This window comes from Ascaphus truei, assembly GCF_040206685.1.
Source record: "Ascaphus truei isolate aAscTru1 chromosome 23 unlocalized genomic scaffold, aAscTru1.hap1 SUPER_23_unloc_1, whole genome shotgun sequence".
In the NCBI taxonomy this organism is placed as follows: domain Eukaryota; kingdom Metazoa; phylum Chordata; class Amphibia; order Anura; family Ascaphidae; genus Ascaphus; species Ascaphus truei.
Window position 1 is genome coordinate 79,094 of NW_027453862.1, and position 21,220 is coordinate 100,313.

The window sequence follows — 21,220 nt, forward strand, 5'->3', positions numbered from 1 at the left end:
AATATTCATAAAACCATTATTTTGTTTACCCCCAGGATTATTACATGGGGTTAGGGCTATGTTATTTAGTGAGGGGTTGTATGTTTGTATTTGTAAGGACAGGCAAGGCTGGAGCCAGATGGGGTTCTCCTGCCTCTGTCCTCCCTGTCTCCTGACCCTTCCTGTAGCCGGACAAAGAAGAAGAAGCAGGCACACGGTCTTACTCAAAGGAGGTTTAATATGCCATAAAGTCCAACGTTTCGGCAGTCAAATACTGCCTTTCTCAAGGTGAAGGCTACCAAACACAAGAAACAGTCACAATATATACCAACCCCCCTGATACTCACCCCTCCCGGCTCTGCCACATAACCAGGATGCTGACGCCCACCTGATGACGTCAGAGCTACCATATGGCGCCCCCTAGTGACGTCAGACGTCTAGGTCTAAATCCCTGGCAATACAGCATAGAGCTGTCTTGGAGGACTGCAGCCACAGCCACACATGGGGGAGTGTTCAGTCTGGGGAGAGGTGTGGCTGTGGCTGCAGTCCTCCAAGACAGCTCTATGCTGTATTGCCAGGGATTTAGACCTAGACGTCTGACGTCACTAGGGGGCGCCATATGGTAGCTCTGATGTCATCAGGTGGGCGTCAACATCCTGGTTATGTGGCAGAGTGGGGTGATATAGGACCGGTATCTGTTAGACTTCCATTGCCCTATCTTTTGTATCGCAGCTACTGACAGCCCCGCGCGTGATGCTTCCGTTGCCGCCCCAATCCGGAACGAATGTGTCCCGTATTGTGCCTCGTCGAGGCCCTGGTGTCTTAGACACATGCGGAAAACCCACAGGTACTGGAATCTAGATAACGGTACCCGGTCCGCGTGAAGGAGCAGGGGGCCCTGACCGTCTGGCCTGCATGCCAAGTATTCCCTGAGCGTGCTCACTGGGCAAAATTTGGTCCCTGGTAGCCCTAGCAAAGATATCCACGCTCCCCTTCCCCGCTGGTCTGTTTTTGACCTTTTCACGTGTAGTTTGACCCACCCTTCCCCTAAGACTATGTCCTCAAACTGCATCCCTCCCTCGCCCTTGCGCGACGCGCACACCAACTCCCCAGCTCGCAGTGCTGCGAAGAAAGCCAATGCAAACGTCAGCCGGAAAAGTTTCGCCTCCAACCCCGATAGGCACACTCTGTCTGTGGCCTGCATTAAATCTTCTAATATCGCTGGTGTCACTGGCCGTCTGCTGTCATTTGTCGCCGTCCCCTTTGTTAACCCCGCTAGGACCCTTTTGATGATAAACGCCTTCGTTGGGTCCCCCTTGCCCTCTAGCTGCAAAAAGAAGGAGACCCCTGTCACTTTTTCCCTATGGATCCTCCCGATAAACCCCCTGCCCTTAAGTTTAGGACAAATGATAGCAAGGTCCCGACTCCCAATACATCGAGACCCAATTCCCCTGCCAGACTTTGATAATCGCGCCACGCTGCCGAATAGGCCCGCCACGTACCCGGAGCCAGCGATGATCGTACCAACGAGGTCACTTGGTCGTCGCCAGCACCCAAAGGTCTGCAGGGCATGGACTGCCGATTAGGTCCGCCCCGGGGGCCAGTCTCCGAAACAGCGCCATCTGTAACCGGGATAAGGCATCAGCAATGTTATTCACCACCCCCGGGACATGTCGAGCCTTGAACGCTATGTTCAATTGCAAGCATGCCAGTACAAAACAGCGCAGAAGGGACAGCACCGGCGGGGAGCGTGAGCCGAAATTGTTCACGGCTTCCACTACACCCATGTTGTCTGTCCAAAAAATTACTTGCTTATTCGCGAATAAGTGACCCCACAGGCGCACTGCGACGAGCAAGGGAAATAGTTCCAAGAACGCCAAGTTCTTAATGAGCGGCGTCCCCCGCCAGTGGGGAGGCCACCGCTCCGCGCACCATGCCCCACCGAAGTAGGCCCCAAAACCGACTGACCCTGAGGCGTCTGTAAACAACTGCAACTCTGTGTTGTTGGATGGGGGACCTCGCCACAAGGTTCTGCCGTTATAATCCTTTAAAAAATGCAGCCACACCGTCAAGTCCTTTCGCATTTCGGCGGTGATACGGATGAAGTGGTTGGGTCGTCTCACCCCGACCGTTGCTGCGGAGAGGCGCCTGGCGAAAACCCTCCCAGCCGGCATTACGCGCGCAGCAAATACTAAGTGGCCTAGCAGCGCCTGGAAGTGCCTCAATGATGTTTTCTTGAGAGCTATGAATTCGCGGAGAAGCCTGCTTAGGGCGACCAGCTTCTCCGGAGGGAGCCTGTACTCCATCGCCTCAGAGTCGATTTCTATGCCCAAAAAGGTAAGAGTGGTTGTTGGCCGCACCGTCTTCTCGTCGGCCAAAGGAACGCCGAACTCACGCGCCAGGGCTGAAAATTCAAACAGCCACCTAGCGCATAAGTCCGAACCCCTGGGGCCAACAAAAAGGAAGTCGTCCAAGTAGTGCATGACCCCCGCTGCTTGCACCCTCTTCCGGGCCACCCATTCTAGGAAGGTGTTAAATGTCTCGAAATAAAAACAAGAAAGCGCCCCTCCCATTGGTAAGCATAAGTCTATGTAGTACTGACCTTCGAGCATGCAGCCTAGCAAATGAAAGCACTCGGGGTGGACTGGCAAGTGTCTGAAGGCCGATTTGATGTCAGCTTTTGACATTAGAGCCCCTTCTACCATCCTTTCCACCAGCGCTGCGGCTTGATCGAAGTTCGCGTAAGACACCGAACACAACTCCCTGTCAATGCCGTCGTTTACCGACGACCCCTCGGGGTAGGATAGGTGTTGTATCAACCTATACTCCCCAGCCTCTTTTTTTGGGGACCACTCCCAATGGGGAAATCCTGAGACTAGGCAAGGGAGGGGACTCGAAGGGGCCAGCCATCCTTCCCAATTGGACTTCCTTCCAGACCTTTTCCCTAGCTACGTCACCGTGTGTCCTGACCGATTTCAAGTTCCAACTAAACTCAGATCCCGCTTGATATTCAAACGGGATCCTAAACCCCTCCTTAAACCCAGCTAAGAGTAGCTGGGCTGCTTCCCTATTGGGATACCTTGCTAGCCATGGTGCCAAATTGGCGACGATTATTGGTGTCGCTACCCTCGCGTCCAAACTTCCGCCCTTCGCTCCTCCCCCTGCGACCGCCCTTCTTAAAACACTTTGCCTGGGCGTGGCGGCCGCCGCAAAAGGAGCAGATGTGTTGGAAACGGCAGTTGTCGTACGTGCAGTTGGACAGGTTAAACGGCCAACAGACGCCCGAGTTGGTGCGCAGCGACTGGCTAGTCCCTGGTACGTTATTCCGCCATGTCCCCCTACCTCCGGTGCCGCTCCCTCGAAAGGAATCTGCCCCGCCCCCAGACACAAACTGCAAATAAAGGTTGACGTCCTTGACGTTCCATGGTATCACCACCTCTTGGGCCTTTATTGATTGCCTAAAGCACTGGTCATATGTCCACCAACCCGTTCCCCCGTAAGCGTGGTGTGCTTCCTCGATCATGTCGTGATACGTAAAGAGCGAGGCGCACGCCTGGGGATCCTTCTCCCCAATTACTCCAGCCAGGATAACAAATGCCTTAGACCAATTGCGAAAGGTGTGTGGGAAAAGCCTCTTTTCCACATCCACCTTCTTCGCTTCCCCCGTCTTTGAGGACGCGGCCAACGCCTGCCTCCCTGTAGCCTGGTAGCAGAGATAATATATCTACGTACTCCCCGGCCCATATCTTGTCCTTCACCTCTTTCAGCAAGTGCAAGCCCACTGAGCTAGGTCTGGATGTATAAGAGACCTTATATGCCGCATCGGGCATCCTCTTATCCTTGGCTAGCTCCTCTGAGGCGGGTGCCGCCTGAGGGAGGGGGAGCGTGGAGGATGGTGAGTCCACTAGCCCGGCCAGCCCACCGGCCCCTAGAGGTGTGTTGTTAACCGCCTGCGGGGGAACCGCGGCCACTGCCGCTGCTGGAACTACAGGTGTCGCTACCGCTGGTGCCGCCCCCAATGCTGGCGCTACGACTGTCGCTATAGCTGTAGCTATCGCCGCTGCTGATGCGATTAGCGTTGCTAGAACTGGCGCTGCGCTTATCGCTGGTGTCACTACTGCTGGTGACTCTGCCGGTGCATGAGCATCAACAGCTGACTCTGGAACCAGCCTTCTTCCTTGCTTCGCGCGTCAGCCTGCAGTTGTATGATTTTGTCTACGAAGTACATTCTGATTGATGCGCTAAGTGTCGCGGGAGTGTCATTTCAATTTGCGTGATTTAACTATGTGTTCCGTCTACTGGGTTTTTCTGTGAGTATGGGAAGTATCGAGGGCCGACGGAGGCGGATCCGATCCGGATGAAAACTGAATTGCTACTCGCACGAGGTACCGAAACTGACTGAAAGAAACATGAATTGATATGTTATCATCGATACATGGGACCTCCTGCTAACCGAAGAAGGGGGGTTAGGCCTGCTATTTGCAACCGCCCCTTTACCCCCTTCCCGCATGCATATTTGCTATACCAGCATATTTTCCTGATCGTGCCCAGTCAGGGAGTGGGATTACCCGCACCATCCCTGGCCATGCGCTGAACAGGAAGTGGGATTACCCACACCAAACCAGAGGCATGCGGCCCTGTGCTGAACAGAGAGTGGGGGGTTACCCGTCCATAGCAGGGCCATGTGCTGAACAGGAAGTGGGGTTACCCATACAACCGCAGGGCCGTATATTAAACAGGAAATGGGATTACCCATACGATAGAGGGAGCCAAGTGCTGAACAGGAAGAGGGATTACCCATGCCCTACCATGGCCTGCGCTGAACAGGAAGTGAAATTAACCCCTACACGCGTTATACCTCTGCCTGCAGCATAACGCACCGTATACCCCATGTCGTCCTGAATGTAGCATGTAACGCTGGACCAATACAGCACATGACCCCCAAAGGCAGTATATACATACCCCTATGCTCCACGCAATGGCCCGAAGCCAAGCATGCAGCATATACGCCATATAATCCAAACCCGTCATGTAACCGCGCATGTGGTCTATAAACATTATATTCAGAACCCAGCACGTAACCGTGATCGCAGTGTATGCCATATAATCAAAATACGGCACGCCACCACGCCTGCGGTACCGTATACACCCCTGTAACCCAAATACCGCACATTATAACACTGACTGTAGCATATATACCCGTTATAATCCAATACGGCGCGTAACCTTGAATGCAGTATATCCACTATACCCGCCATGTAACCCACTTAAAGCACATTATAACACTGAATGCAGCATATATACACCTTATACTCCACATGCCGCACGTAACCGTGAATGCAGTATATACTCTATAAACGACCTTATAACCCTGAATGCAGCATATATACACTTTATAATCCACATACAGCACTTACCCTGAATGCGGTATATACACTATGTACGCCATGTAACCCAATTACAGCACATTACAACACTGAATGCAGCATAAATACATAAGGTGACCAGATTTCGAAAATGAAAAACCGGGACACCTTAAAAAATAATTTATTAAACAAATGACATCACGTGACACCCCCCGTTGCCATGACAATGAGACACTTTGATGCCCCTGCAGTGTTAGTGTGTATAGAGGTGGGGGCTTTGCTTGGGCCCTTCAACTTTTACAGCCAGGGCATTATTGGCCAGGAATGGCCAGTTCGGAGGGGATTACTACTTCAAAATGTATTTGATTCGTAACAACATCAAAAAACTCTAATACCAATAACTAACAACCACAGACAATGGTAATCTAAACCATCAAATAAAATGTCTACGGCCCTTGTTCAAGCATGTTTGCGGTATTTACCAGATAAATCAGTGCCTGCAATCCACGACTGTATCCGCCTCTCCGAGTGTCTGAAAGCAATCCAGCGTTCCTGGTGTGTGGCTGAAGAGGTGAGGGACTCCCTCCTCTCAAACGGAAAAGAAAAGCAAAAAATAGAGTTGGAACATACCTATCATACAGGGATGAGAGAGAGAGACAGAGAATGAGAGAGAGACAGAGAATGAGAGAGAGACAGAGAATGAGAGAGAGAGACAGAGAGAGAGAGACAGAGAATGAGAGAGACACAGAGAATGAGAGAGACACAGAGAATGAGAGAGAGACAGACACAGAGGGCCTCATGCAGAGAGCATAGAATTTTCAAATTGGCGAATTTCATAAAAAGTAGCTTTTTTGGAGAGTTTTATTCTCCATATGCAGAAAAGTGCGAATGTCAATCATGCAAAGGCCTAAGGAAACTGGAGGTCTGGCAGTGCCGACCTTGATGGCTTACTATAAAGCGGCCCAACTATGTCAGATCACGCAGTGGCATGGTGATCCAGAGCTGAGGCGATGGGTAGCTTTGGAGAGGGAGGTGTGTGCTCCGCTAGAGCTCAAGGATCTTATCTGGTATCCCAGGGCTAGACTAAAAGATCTAAAAAACCCGCTGCCCTCTGTGTTGAACTCTCTCTCGGTCTGGGAATCGACAAAAAATAGGCATTCATTGACCTCTAAAGATTCATTAATGGCCCCTTTATATGGCAATCCGGACTTTGCTCCGGGGTTAACTGAAAGGAACTTCACATGCTGGCAAAAGGGGGGCTTAAGAAGGCTTAAGGACCTGGAGGGCAGAGACACAATCAAAACATTCGAGATTTTACAGTCAGAAAAGGGCTTACCCAACACAGATTTGATTAGATACCTCCAGGTTCGGGCATTTTATACCAAACACCCAAACAGACCACCACTAACTAATTTTGAAAAGCTCTGTGATCGGGGAACCGATACACGGGGACTCATCTCTGCTCTGTACAGGGAGGTGGTTGGGACAGATAAGGATGACGCACATAGACCCAGTTTTATGACCCAATGGGAGACAGACCTGACAGGACCGTTAGAAGACGAAGAGTGGACAGCAATTTTCAAAGCTGCGGCCAGCAGCTCGATTTGTACGACACTGAAGGAGAACTCATATAAAGTATTATTGAGGTGGTACCTCACCCCAGTTAGAAGGGCAAAATTCGTCGCGGGAGCTTCCCCTCTCTGCCCTAGACAGTGTGGGGAACAGGGGGACCTGGTAGACATGCTGTGGTCTTGTCCACGAATCATACCCATCTGGACACAAATTAGAGATTGGCTTCAAAAGGTCTTTTTGGGCCTCAAAATCCAACTGGATCCGTGGGTTTTCTTGTTAGGTAGGCCCACGGACGAGGTATCTCGATCAGGAAACAAACTAATAGCACACTTTGCTACGGCGATGAGGTGCGAGACCGCAGCGTTGTGGAATCAGAATGCAATTCCATCGATAGACAAAATTCGGAACAGAATTTGGTTCGCCTGCCAGATGGAAAAGTTGACAAGTCTAGTCAACGACACTGGCTCAAATTTTCAAAAAGTATGGTCATTGTGGCTGGCACAGACCGATATCCCAGGGATGAGCAATGCCACCGTTTGGCTTTGATAGTAACAGGTGGGCTGTCCTTCAGTGACGGAACAGACACACGAGAGAGTTGACAAATAGTTTGACAGATAGGACGAATGCGAGAGACCTACACCTTCCCCCGATCGCTGGACTCGGTGGGTTGATCGAGGAGTTAGATCAGAACACGCAGAAAGAGCCAGGTTTATTGGAATACTCGGAGGATACTACACCCCTCCATGAGCCGTTACCTGCCCACCCCCCTCCACCCCCTCACCCTCCCCTCTCACGTCTTCCCCCTTCCATGTTCGTCTTGATGTTGTATGTCATAAAGCAGACTAAATGATAACAATATGATTCTGGATTGTACTATCTCTGCAAAAAAACAATAAAAGAAAGTTATAAAAAAAAAAAAAAAAAAAAAAAAGTAGCTTTTTTGGAGAGTTTTATTCTCCATATGCAGAAAAGTACGAATTCTGCTATGTTTAACATGGATGCGTGTGGCGAGTTTGAATGGGAAAGATGCGCGCTTCAGAAATGTGTTAAAAAAAAATCGCGGCTTTTTTCCCCCCTTTGGTATAGGCGGCGAGCGCCATTTTATTGCCAACTTTTCCTGGCGCGGCAAAAATGAGAAAATCGCGCCATTTCCCTGGCGCGAACAGCCGCTACATGCCGTTCGTACCTCTCTGCATTCGGAGAGTTTTAAAAATGGCGAGACGGAGGTTCTCGCCAGCCGTGAGGCGAGTTTTAGCAATAGAAAAAACAAAATGGCGCGTTTTTCGTAACTCGCCATTTTCTGCCGGTTTCTGCGCGAAATTGTACAAAAAATGGCGAATTTTGAAATAACGATGCTCTCTGCATGAGGCCCAGAGAGAGAGAGACAAAAGTAATGTACTGTATAACCATTATACCGTACCCCCTAGTATTCGTGTAATCATTGTCCCACACCCCCTATTACTCACGCTTTGGCAATACTGAAATGTTCTTTTGACATGCCAATAAAGCTGATTTGATTTGAGAGACACAGAGACACACACAGGGACACAGAGAGAGACAGAGATACAGAGACACACACAGAGACACACAGAGAGAAACAGAGACACACAGAGACACAGAGACACAGAGAGAGACAGAGACACAGAGACACACACAGAGACACAGAGACACACAGAGAGAGACAGAGACACACAAAGAGAGACAGAGACACACAGAGAGAGACAGAGACACACAGAGAGAGAGAGACACGGGCCTATTTAGTAAGCGTCGATAAGGCTGCGTCTATAGTATTTCAGATGGAGGGAAGGCGCACACGCTGCAATACACTTGCTGAAGCCTGAGCTTTTTTATGGCTTTGCAGGGTATGCTTCGGGCGCGATTTGGGGGCGTGGCAATGAATATTTGGAGGCGTGGCAATAACGTTCCGGCGCGGACGTCACTTCCCTACCTCACATCCCGATCCACCGGCATTTTTTCAGATGCAGCATCTGAAGCACTGTGCAGACAAGAAGAAAAATGCACACAATGCGCACCAGAGATTAAAATATAGTAAATTATTTATTAATAAAACAAGAAATAACCGTGGGGGATCCAACCCCACCTCAGTACATATGCGTCACAGATCCGGGTTCGGTTACAGAGTGACCTGACGTGTCATATATATATGTATGTTCAAATAACGGGGGAAAAAAGGGGGGGAAGGTGGGGAAAAAAACCTTGCATCTACTTTTGCAATATTAATGCCACCATAAGCCAATAAATAACTTTACATCAGTAAGAATTGGCGGTGCTCACGGGTTGTAAATAGTATGAGTGAAAAGAGAAAAAAGTAACCCGTGTGGGAGCACTCAGGTATGCAGATTAACATATAGTATTTTATTTATTTGACACAGTGCAAAAAAGGATAAGTAAACAGTACATGATTAAAAACACTTAAAAAAGGCTAGGACCCCTGTCACGGGTACTACCCATAGACACAAGTGGGCAAAACTAGGGAATGACTCAAATTGTCAACCCTTAACATGAAAATGGATAGTGACTCAAGAAACACTTGTTTGAATAGCATGGACGCGTTTCGTCCAGAGACTTAGACTTGGAGTGGGGGTGCGTCGGAGTGGGGGTGCTAGGCAGGACCCCTGACAGATGTTCACGTAACTATGCTACCCAGCACTGGTGCAACTAATCTTTGGACTGTGACACTCTATTTTTTCATTATGGATACTGACAACACACACAAGGTTATCTAATAGGTGTTCATCAGGTAATTTTCCATACATGCTATTCACACACTTCATTGCTCTACACATCTAGTGACTTCATCCCATCATGCCACCTTTTTCCTTCAAGTGATTTATTTGTGCTGTTGGTATTGGTTACATAATTGTATGCTCAAGCAGATTCATGATGGTTTAAGATTGTCATTTATATTTTGACTAGTCACTTCATTGGTGTGTAGTACGTATTATCTTTAGCTTTGTATAGGTGCCTGTGAACCGATTAACCTGTTGTGATTTATTCTGACCTATCCAAGTGTTTCTTGAGTCACTATCCATTTTCATGTTAAGGGTTGACAATTTGAGTCATTCCCTAGTTTTGCCCACTTGTGTCTATGGGTAGTACCCGTGACAGGGGTCCTAGCCTTTTTAAAGTGTTTTTAATCATGTACTGTTTACTTATCCTTTTTTGCACTGTGTCAAATAAATAAAATACTATATGTTAATCTGCATACCTGAGTGCTCCCATACGGGTTACTTTTTTCTCTTTTCACTCATTATATATATATATATATATATATATATATATATATTGCGCGCGCACACACACATATAACATTTTATCCAACTTTTTCATTTATCATTTGTAGAGAAAATGAACATTGTCGCCAGAAGCGCTATTTTTTCAAAATGTAACATCTCTACTAGTGTAAAATGATACTTCATATAAAGCAGGTTATGGGACCCAGTATACTGTAAAATGACTATAATGTCTCTTATCACATCCCAGTATATGGATACTTTCTATTATCACAAGCTGCTAACATGTGACAGGGCTCAGTGTCTGAGCCCAGAATGTGACATACTGAACATTCTCATTCTAAATTTCAAAAAATATTGTGTTGATTTCTGACCTGACTGCCGTGGTTACAGCTCAACCACTCTGTTCTACTGCATGTCACCACTTTCTGCCACAACCAGCTGACGGTGGATCTGCAAGGAGTTCAACGCTCATTGGCATCACATCTGTGGCTTGGTTAACGTATCATTTCAGCTTTTTATTGTATTGTTTTGAAGTAGATTATATTTATTTAGTTGAATAGATATTTATTTAGTTTAATAGATATTTATTTAGTTAAATAGATTATATTTGTAAGTTTAATAAGTTATATTTTTTAGTTTAATAAGTTATATTTCTTAGTTTAATAAATTATATTTCTTAGTTTAATAAGATATATTTGTTAGTTTAATAAGTTATATTTCTTAGTTTAATAAATTATATTTCTTAGTTTAATAAGTTATATTTCTTAGTTTAATAAATTATATTTCTTAGTTTAATAAGTTATATTTCTTAGTTTAATAAATTATATTTGTTAGTTAATAGATTATATTTGTTAGCACAGTAGATTATATTTACTAGTATTTAAGTCTCCCCCTCAGTGCCCCATTAGGACCCGTGGGCATATTTCACATCTTTTCGGAGTCGCTTATTTTTTAGACCCTCGGAGCCGAAACCTAAAGGGGTCAGCTAAGAAAGTTCGGATCAAGAGGAGCCGCACAGTTTAAAGACAGAACATTTCCAAGGGAGATGGAGACAATTTGGGTAAGATCTGATTAAAGGACAACCTTTGGGGAAGGAAAGGGTGACGCGGGAGTGTAAGAGGGGGGTGAGAGAGCAAGGTGGTGTGTCAGATTGGGGCAGAGCAAGAGAACGCAAAAATGATGGGGATTTGCTGCACACTAAAAAAAACAATTAGTCATACTTTTACCGGTGCCCCTTAGTCTCAGGGAAGACCGGCATTTCGTCCAATGTATACAATATGATTGATGGAAAAGGGCACACGGATTTGAATAAAAAAAGATAATTTATTGTGCCACAGACTACAATGTTTCGGCTGCTGGCCTTTCTTTACTGGCTTTAGTGGGTTTAGCCACTTTACCTGAGAAAGGCCAGCAGGCTGAAATGTTGTTGTCTATGGCAATGCAAGAGAAAACAGGTTGGGGGGGTGGGTTCTCGCAAGGTCGCCGACCCATGGGTGAGTGTCCCCGGTGGCAACTAGTCCTGGACCCCGGGAAAGCTGTCTGTGGCCCATACAAGCTGAGTAACATGTAGAAAGGACACATGTATGTTCAGAATGAGTTAGCATGGTATTTTGAGAGGCATCATAGCAGGTCAGTGCAAGTCAGTGCAGAGCACTGCAAGGTCAGTCAATATGAGGAAGGGTCCGATGGAGGAGTTGGAGGGTCCCAGAATATCTCTTAAAGCAGGGGTGCGCAAATCGAGGCGTGCGACATTTTCTTGGGGAGGAGGGGCTCGGCGCTTACAGTGGCCCCTCGCTCTTCCCCACAGCATTTAAATTAAATGCCGGAAATCGCGCGCAAGGCCTCTGTAAGTTCCCTTTCCTTGTCTCCGGCGGCTTCTGGAGACAGCAACGTGGCGTCACATGATGTGGCATTACCATAGCAACGTGATATCACATGACGTCGTTACATCAGAACGTCGGAGACAAGGTGGGGAGGGTGGAGGGGGGAGCAGGGGGAAAAGGTTGCGCAACCCTGTCTTAAAGCATTGTCTTGCATACAGATCAGAGGCCAAGAATGGATATGGATATCCGATGTTAAGGAGGAAATAATACTGAGATCACTACCGCTAAGACCGATTCGATGGAAGAAGGTGAGTGATGAAATAGCCGTCACTGTGTAACTCTTCCAATTACCTGCAACTTCATGCAAAGAAATAGCAACGCTTGTTTTTAACGCATTAAGCGCCTAATGGGGAATTCAACTGCTGAGAGTTTAAGGGAGTTACTCACCAAACTCAGCGACGTTTCTGTGTCTCTGTGATAACTCCCCCAGGACATGCTTGAAAACCAGAGGTAACTCAATGTATTTTTGATAAATAGAAACATGACCTTCTGGGGAGGGGTATATAATGGGTACTGGGCCTGGTGAGGTGGGTATAACGGGTTCTGGGCCTGGTGAGGTGGGTATAACGGGTACTGGGCCTGGGGAGGGGCATATAGCAGGGTACTGGGCCTTGGGAGGGTTGTATAACTGGGTACTGGGCCTTGGGAGGGTTGTATAACTGGGTACTAAGCCTGGGGAGGTGGGTATAACGGGTATTTGCCCTGTGGAGGGCGGTATAACGTGGTATTGGGGAGGGGGTATAAGTGGCACAGGAGCTCTTGCGATACAGAGTATCACTGTCCCTGGTTACAAACACTTCATGTCTCCTGCAGATCAGGACACGCACGAAGGTGGTGCCCTTTGTGCCACCAGACGACGAGGCGGGCTACGAGGCGGACGACGAGGCATACGATAAAGCGGGCGTCAAGTGGTGCGAAGAGGTGGGCTACAAGGCGGCCGATGAGGCAGACGACGAAGCGGATGTCAAGTCTGGCGACGTGGTGGACGATGGCCTAGGAGAATACGAGCGGTGTGGACGGATCTGCTGCTTCACCTTTTTTAGGCGGAGGAGAAGACCCCGGGAGCAGGTAGCAGAATACGAGAGGTGCGGACAGATCTGCTGCTTCACCTTTTTTAGGCGGAGCAGCAGACCCCGGGAGCAGGTAACAGAGGAGCCAGGGCGTAGATCCAGGGGTATTCTAGGGGCCCTGAGAAGTTGGTTTGACCGCAGGAGAGGCAGATAAGATCAGGAAGGCTGCGGGAGGGGCAGGTACTAGAGGGAGATTGGGATATTGGGCGTGAGAGGGTGAGAGAGAACAAGGAGCAGGGCCGGAGCACGGGTTTCATGCGCCCCAGGCGAAACTTAAAATTTGTGCCCCAGTTGTATAAAAAATAATAAGATAAATAAAATAATAAAATAAACAGTGGCGTAGCTATCGGGGCTGCAGGGGGTGCGACCGCACCCCAGCACGACGCAAAATAAAAATAAAAGGGCGCCAAAATACTGGATAAAAAAAAGAATAATAATTTTTAAAAAAAGATAAATAAATTAGAAATAATAAGAGGAAAAAATAATAATGATTATTAATGCGCCCCTAGGACCTTTGCGCGCTAGGCGACCGCCTAATGGCCGGCCGGCCCTGCGAGGTATGCGGGAGGAAAAGGGGTGAATGGGATAGATATGCAGGGGGATGGGGGAGCAGGTGAGTTATACACAGGGGCACAAGGGCCCCATCACCCGCATCTCTATATACTGAGTGTGCCCCTGTGTATAACAACGCTGATCTGTGCTGTTCCATCTGATCTCACTGTGCAGTGATCCAGGGACCATCCGATCGCCATTTAATGGGGTCAGGAAGGAATTTTTTTCCCCCATTGCACAGCAGGGGTTATGTTTCGCCTTCCTCTGGATCACAGCAACAAACTGCCCTTTGTGCATGAATTATCAGTGAGATCTTTATACACCCTGCATTGGTCTTCACCCCTTTGCTGCCGGAGGGGCCTGCAGTGCATTGCTCTGCGTGTTACTATATCGCTCTGCAATGTGCTGCAGGCCCCTCCCAGCAAAGAGATTAATTATTTCAATAAAATACTCTCTTTAATCCAACCTATGTGTAGTGTCTTTTCTATCCGTTGTATCTATTGCTAACAGCTCAGTGATTCTTCCCCAGGTCGCTGCACTAGTGTCACACTGCCAAGCCGGGTGTGAGGGAGATTTATAGGGTCATATATACACTTCTGCCAAAACACGAGTGCAAACAGGAAGCCCCTCTGATCTGTCATATCTTTTATAACACAAAACGGTATCTAAAAAGGTAAAAAGAACATACATGGGATTCTGCTACAAATATCTCTCTAATTACAAACCAATTAGCAAATCATTCAGATTAGAGTCGAGCGAAAAGAAAGGGTTAAGTATCTCATGTACAGTATATGCAGTGCAGGCTGTTCTGCGCATTACATGCAGGAGGCAAAGGTTAGGAGATATAAGTAATGCTGATCTCAGAGCTGACCGGCTGACCTGCTCTACCGGCTGATCTGCTCTACTGGCTGACCGGCTGACCTGCTCTACCGGCTGACCGGCTTCCCTTCTTCCAGCTAACTGACCTGAATTTTGGCCCCTGTATCTCCCAATTAAACGTTTTATTGGCATATTCTTGTTTGACTCGTTCTATACAGACATTTTCTATACATTCATTGTGGGATTTGATAACATCTGTAAGATCTCTCAGAACATCACATTCTGTACGTTTGTGCTGAATATTTTTCCATTCTCAATTTACTTAGGGGCCTATGCAGAGAGCAGCGCTGGAAATAATTGGAATTGGTAATAAATTGTACCTGTAATGGCGTGATTTTATCTCCATATGCAGAAAGGTCAGAAAACTGCATTTAAAATCATGCTTGATTATGGAGAGTTTCAACCGGCGAGATGCGCGCTGGTGAAACATGTTTGAAAAAAAGCGCGTTTTTTTTTTTCTTTTCACTCTCGCCGGTGAGCTCCAGTTTCCTGCCAACTTTTGTTGGCGGAGCTAATTGTAGAATTTCTCTCCATTTTAATGGCGCGAACAGCCCCTAGATGGCGATCGTGCCTTTCTGCATACGGCCCTTTTCAAAACTGGCGAGATTTTGGTTCTCGCCAGCCGTGCGGCGAGTTCTACTAAAAAAAAATAAAAAATGGCGCTTTTTACTCAACTCGCCATTTCCAACCTTATTATAGCCATATAGCGCTAAAAAACGCCGAAATTTCCGTTCGCGCTGCTCTCTGCATAGGCCCCTTAATATTAGTTTTTGGCTTCAATTATTTATATCGAGCCCAAAATACCTTTATACAGAATGCTGTTCCCTTTATCCCACAAATGCTGCTTCATTAAAGCCCATGGGTGGCACTTTGTGCATTGTCAAACTTTTAGGCAACATCCCTAATTTCCAAAAGTGGGATAAAATCTGTGCATATTTAAATGGTTAATTTTTCAATTTTTCCATTGTGACAAAATATCAATTTTCTCACTCAGACTCCTAAATCCCTCCCCAAATATATCCGTTTCACATAAAAGTGTGTGCGCGTCTCCTTCCGCCTAACTGGCACGTCGTCCTTACGGGCGCCACTCCGTGTAACTCCACGCTGCCCTCCAGTGGTAAAAGAAATAAGATACATTTACTATACTCGTCTGGCAGCTGCTCCCGTATAAGGTGGGTAACTCTGTATTAGGGGTCTAGGTAGAGTATATTTTATACTTATGTCGGATAGATGAGGAATTTATATTCCTAACGGGTTATTGTGAGAGGCCTTAGATCTTATCCTATATGCACGCAGCCCTCGCCTCTCTGACCTTGAACACGTACTTCAATCTGATTTTTTGAGACTTGAAACTGGATTTCCCAAAACAAACTGATTTTAAACACTGACAAGACTGTAACAATGGTATTTGGGACCAGAGCTAAATTGCTAAAGCTGCCAATGACAGAGCTTCAGATAAAAACCAGCTCTAATACCATCCTAGCCCCTGTTACTTGTTTGAAATATCTGGGCATATAGTTCAACTCCCATTTAACATTTGGGTTGCACATTGATACCCTGACATCCAAATCCTATGCCAAACTAGGTGTACTTTACAGGAACAAATCCTCCCTAAGGCCCTCATGCAGTAATCGCCTACAGCGATTCAGTAAGCCCAGAGAAGCTGGCGATTAGAGCAAAAATAACCGTTTTTTGTTTTGCCGGAAAATAAATAAATAAATAAAATCTGCAGATGCGCGGTGATAAGCCACTTTTCGGCACTGATCGCCAGTTTTTCAAACACGCTCAATTCGATAAGCCCTGATCAGCTTATTGCGGCTGATCGCCACTTTAAAATTGCTGTTTCTTCTCCAAATTGTCCCGCCACAAAAGTTGGCAAGAAGGTGGGGTGAAGCTGCGATGAAAATAACATGCATGTGTCCCAGAGCTGATATCCATTAATATCAGCACCAGAGACCCCCGGCATGAATCCCATGCATAAAAAATGCATTTACAGGCAACTTCATTACCGCCAAGGCAATGAAGGGGTTATACACCCGTGCCAGGCTTATTGTGGGTAGCGGGGGTGGGAGAAGGTGGTATTTGGCCCTGGCTGGGTGTTTAGGCCTTGCCAGGGGGTTGGGGGATGACTTAACCTCTTCTTTAACTTAGCGGTTAATACCGCTAAGGTAATGAAGGGGTTAACCCCTCCCACTACCCCCCCCACCCGGTAGGCCTAAACACCCATCCTTGGGGCCAATACCCCGTTCACCCACCCCCGCTACCCACAATAAACTGCCTGACACTTGGGTGGGTGGGTGGGAGACTGCCTGACACTTGGGTGGGTGGGTGGGAGACTGCCTGACACTTGGGTGGGTGGGTGGGTGGGAGACTGCCTGACACTTGGGTGGGTGGGTGGGTGGGAGACTGCCTGACACTTGGGTGGGTGGGTGGGAGACTGCCTGACACTTGGGTGGGTGGGTGGGTGGGAGACTGCCTGACACATTTGGGAGACTGCCTGACAATTGGGTGGGTGGGTGGGAGACTGCCTGACACTTGGGTGGGTGGGTGGGTGGGAGACTGCCTGACCCTTGGGTTGACTGCCTGACACGTGGGTGGGTGACTGACTGCCTGACACGTGGGTGGGTGACTGACTGCCTGACACTTGGGTGGGTGGGAGGGAGACTGCCTGACACTTGGGTGAGTGGGTGGGAGACTGCCTGAAACTTGGGGGGGTGGGAGACTGCCTGAAACTTGGGGGGGTGGGTGGGAGACTGCCTGACACTTGGGTGGGTGACTGCTTGACACTTGGGTTGACTGCCTGACACGTGGGTGGGTGACTGACTGCCTGACACGTGGGTGACTGACTGACACGTGGGTGGGTGACTGACTGACATGTTAGACTGCCTGACACGTGGGTGGGTGGGTGACTGACTGCTTGACATATGGGTGGGTGACTGACTGACACGTGGGTGACTGACTGACACGTGGGTGAGTGGGTGAGTGGGTTGGTGTCTGTATACATTCTGTCACTGATACACACAGACACTGGGAGGGGGCAGTCACACACACACTGGGGGGGGCAGTCACACACAAACACAGAATGGGAGGGGGGCAGACACACACACACACACAGAATGGGAGGGGGGCAGACACACACACAGAGAATGGGAGGGGGGCAGACACACACACACAGAATGGGAGAGGGGCAGACACACACACACACACAGACTTGGAGGGGGCACTTACACACACTGAGAGAGGGGCATCACACAATGGCAGGGGGCAGACAGACACACACACAGACACACAGACTGGGAGGGGGCAGTCACACATACACACAGACTGGGAGGGGGGCAGTCAAACATACACTGGGAGGGGGGCAGTCACACACACACAGACTGGGAGAGGGGCAGTCACACACACACAGACTGGGAGGGGGAGGGCAGTCACACACACACAGACTGGGAGGGGGAGGGCAGTCACACACACAAACAGACTGGGAGGGGGGGCAGTCACACATACACTGGGAGGGAGGGGCAGTCACACATACACACAGACTGGGAGCGGGGCAGTCAAACATACACTGGGAGGGGGGGCAGTCACACACACACAGACTGGGAGAGGGGCAGTCACACACACACAGACTGGGAGGGGGAGGGCAGTCACACACGCACAGACTGGGAGGGGGGACAGTCACACACACATAGACTGGGAGGGGGGGCAGTCACACACACACAGACTGGGAGGGGGGTAGTCACACACACAATGGGAGGGGGGCAGTCACACACACACTGGGAGGGAGGGGCAGTCACACACACACAGACTGGGAGGGGGCAGTCACACACACACACACACACTGGGTGCGGGGGCAGTCACACACACACTGCGAGGGGGGCAGTCACACACCCACACTGGGTGGGAGGCAGTCACACACACACACTGGGAGGGGAGGCAGTCACACACACTGGGAGGGGGGCAGTCACACACACACTGGGAGGGGGGCAGTCACACACACTGGGAGGGGGGGCAGTCACACACACACTGGGAGGGGGCAGTCACACACACACTGGGAGGGGGGGCAGTCACACACACACTGGGAGGGGGGCAGTCACACACACTGGGAGGTGGGGCAGTCATACACACACAGACTGGGAGGGGGGCAGTCATACACACACAAACTGGGAGGGGAGGCAGTCACACACACAGACTGGGAGGCAGGCAGTCATACACACACAAACTGGGAGGGGGGGCAGTCACACACACACAGACTGGGAGGGGAGCAGTCACACACACAGACTGGGAGGCGGGCAGTCACACTTGCACAGACTGGAAAGGGGAGCAGTCACACACACACAGACTGGGAGGGGAGCAGTCACACACACAGACTGGGAGGGGGACAGTCACACACACACACAGACTGGGAGGGGAGCAGTCACACACACAGACTGGGAGGGGGGCAGTCACACATACACTGGGAGGGGGGCAGTCACACACACAGACTGGGAGGGGGGCAGTCACACACACAGACTGGGAGGGGGGCAGACACACACACACAGACTGGGAGGGGGGCAGACACATACACACAGACTGGGAGGGGGGGCAGTCACACACACAGACTGGGAGGGGGGCAGTCACACACACAGACTGGGAGGGGAGGCAGTCACACACAGACTGGGAGGGGAGGCAGTCACACACACAGACTGGGAGGGGAGGCAGTCACACACACAGATTGGGAGGGGGGCAGTCACACACACAGACTGGGAGGGGAGGCAGTCACACACACTGGGAGGGGGGGAAGTCACACACACAGACTGGGAGGGGGGCAGTCACACACACAGACTGGGAGGGGGGCAGTCACACACACAGACTGGGAGGGGGGCAGACACACACACACAGACTGGGAAGGGGGCAGACACACACACACAGACTGGGAAGGGGGCAGACACACACACACAGACTGGGAGGGGAGGCAGTCACACACACAGACTGGGAGGGGGGCAGACACACACACACAGACTGGGAAGGGGGCAGTCACACACACAGACTGGGAGGGGGGCAGTCACACATACACTGGGAGGGGGGGCAGTCACACACACAGACTGGGAGGGGGGCAGTCACACACACAGACTGGGAGGGGGGCAGTCACACACACAGACTGGGAGGCAGGCAGTCATACACACACAAACTGGGAGGGGGAGCAGTCACACACACACAGACTGGGAGGCGGGCAGTCACACACACAGACTGGGAGGGGGGCAGTCACACACACAGACTGGGAGGGGGGCAGTCACACACACAGACTGGGAGGCAGGCAGTCATACACACACAAACTGGGAGGGGGAGCAGTCACACACACACAGACTGGGAGGCGGGCAGTCACACACACAGACTGGGAGGGGGGCAGTCACACACACAGACACACACACACACACACACACACACACACACACACACACACACACACACACACACACTACATCCGTCCCCAATACTAAGCCCCGCCCCCGGCAAATCCTGACCTCCAACCAATCCCCTGCTTCTACTCTAAAGCCCCGCCCCCGGCATCCTGCTATTGGGGGGAAAAAAATAATACGGCCGCATCCTCCTCACGCTGCCGCCTCCGCGCACCGCCGCATCCTCCTCACGCTGCCGCCTCCGCGCACCGCCGCATCCTCCTCACGCTGCCGCCTCCGCGCACCGCCGCATCCTCCTCACGCTGCCGCCTCCGCGCACCGCCGCATCCTCCTCATGCTGCCGCCTCCGCGCACCGCCGCATCCTCCTCACGCTGCCGCCTCCGCGCACCGCCGCATCCTCCTCACGCTGCCGCCTCCGCGCACCGCCGCATCCTCCTCACGCTGCCGCCTCCGCGCACCGCCGCATCCTCCTCATGCTGCCGCCTCCGCGCACCGCCGCATCCTCCTCACGCTGCCGCCTCCGCGCACCGCCGCATCCTCCTCATGCTGCCGCCTCCGCGCACCGCCGCATCCTCCTCACGCTGCCGCCTCCGCGCACCGCCGCATCCTCCTCACGCTGCCGCCTCCGCGCACCGCCGCATCCTCCTCACGCTGCCGCCTCCGCGCACCGCCGCATCCTCATGCTGCCGCCTCCGCGCACCGCCGCATCCTCCTCACGCTGCCGCCTCCGCGCACCGCCGCCGCCTCGCGCACGGTACCAGTCACCAGGGGCAAAACCCGGGACATTTCCGGGACGGACTGTCAACCGGGACAGCACAGAAAAAAACGGGACTGTGCCGGCAAAACCGGGACAAATGGTCACTCTATAAATACACCTTATACTCCACATGCAGCACGTAACCGTGAATGCAGTATATACTCTATATACGCCATGTACCCCAATTACGACACCTTATAACCCTGCATGCAGCAAATGTACACCTTATAATCCACATACCGCACTTAACCCTGACTGCGGTATATACACTATACCCGCCATGTAACCCAATTACAGCACATTACAACACTGAATGCAGCATAAATACACCTTATACTCCACATGCAGCACGTAACCGTGAATGCAGTATATACACTATATACGCTATGTAACCCAGTTACAGTACATTGTAACGGCGAATGCAGCACCTATACACACCCTAGCGTACAACAGAACGTAACTACGAGTGCAGTATACACACTATATACACCATGTCACCCCATTACAG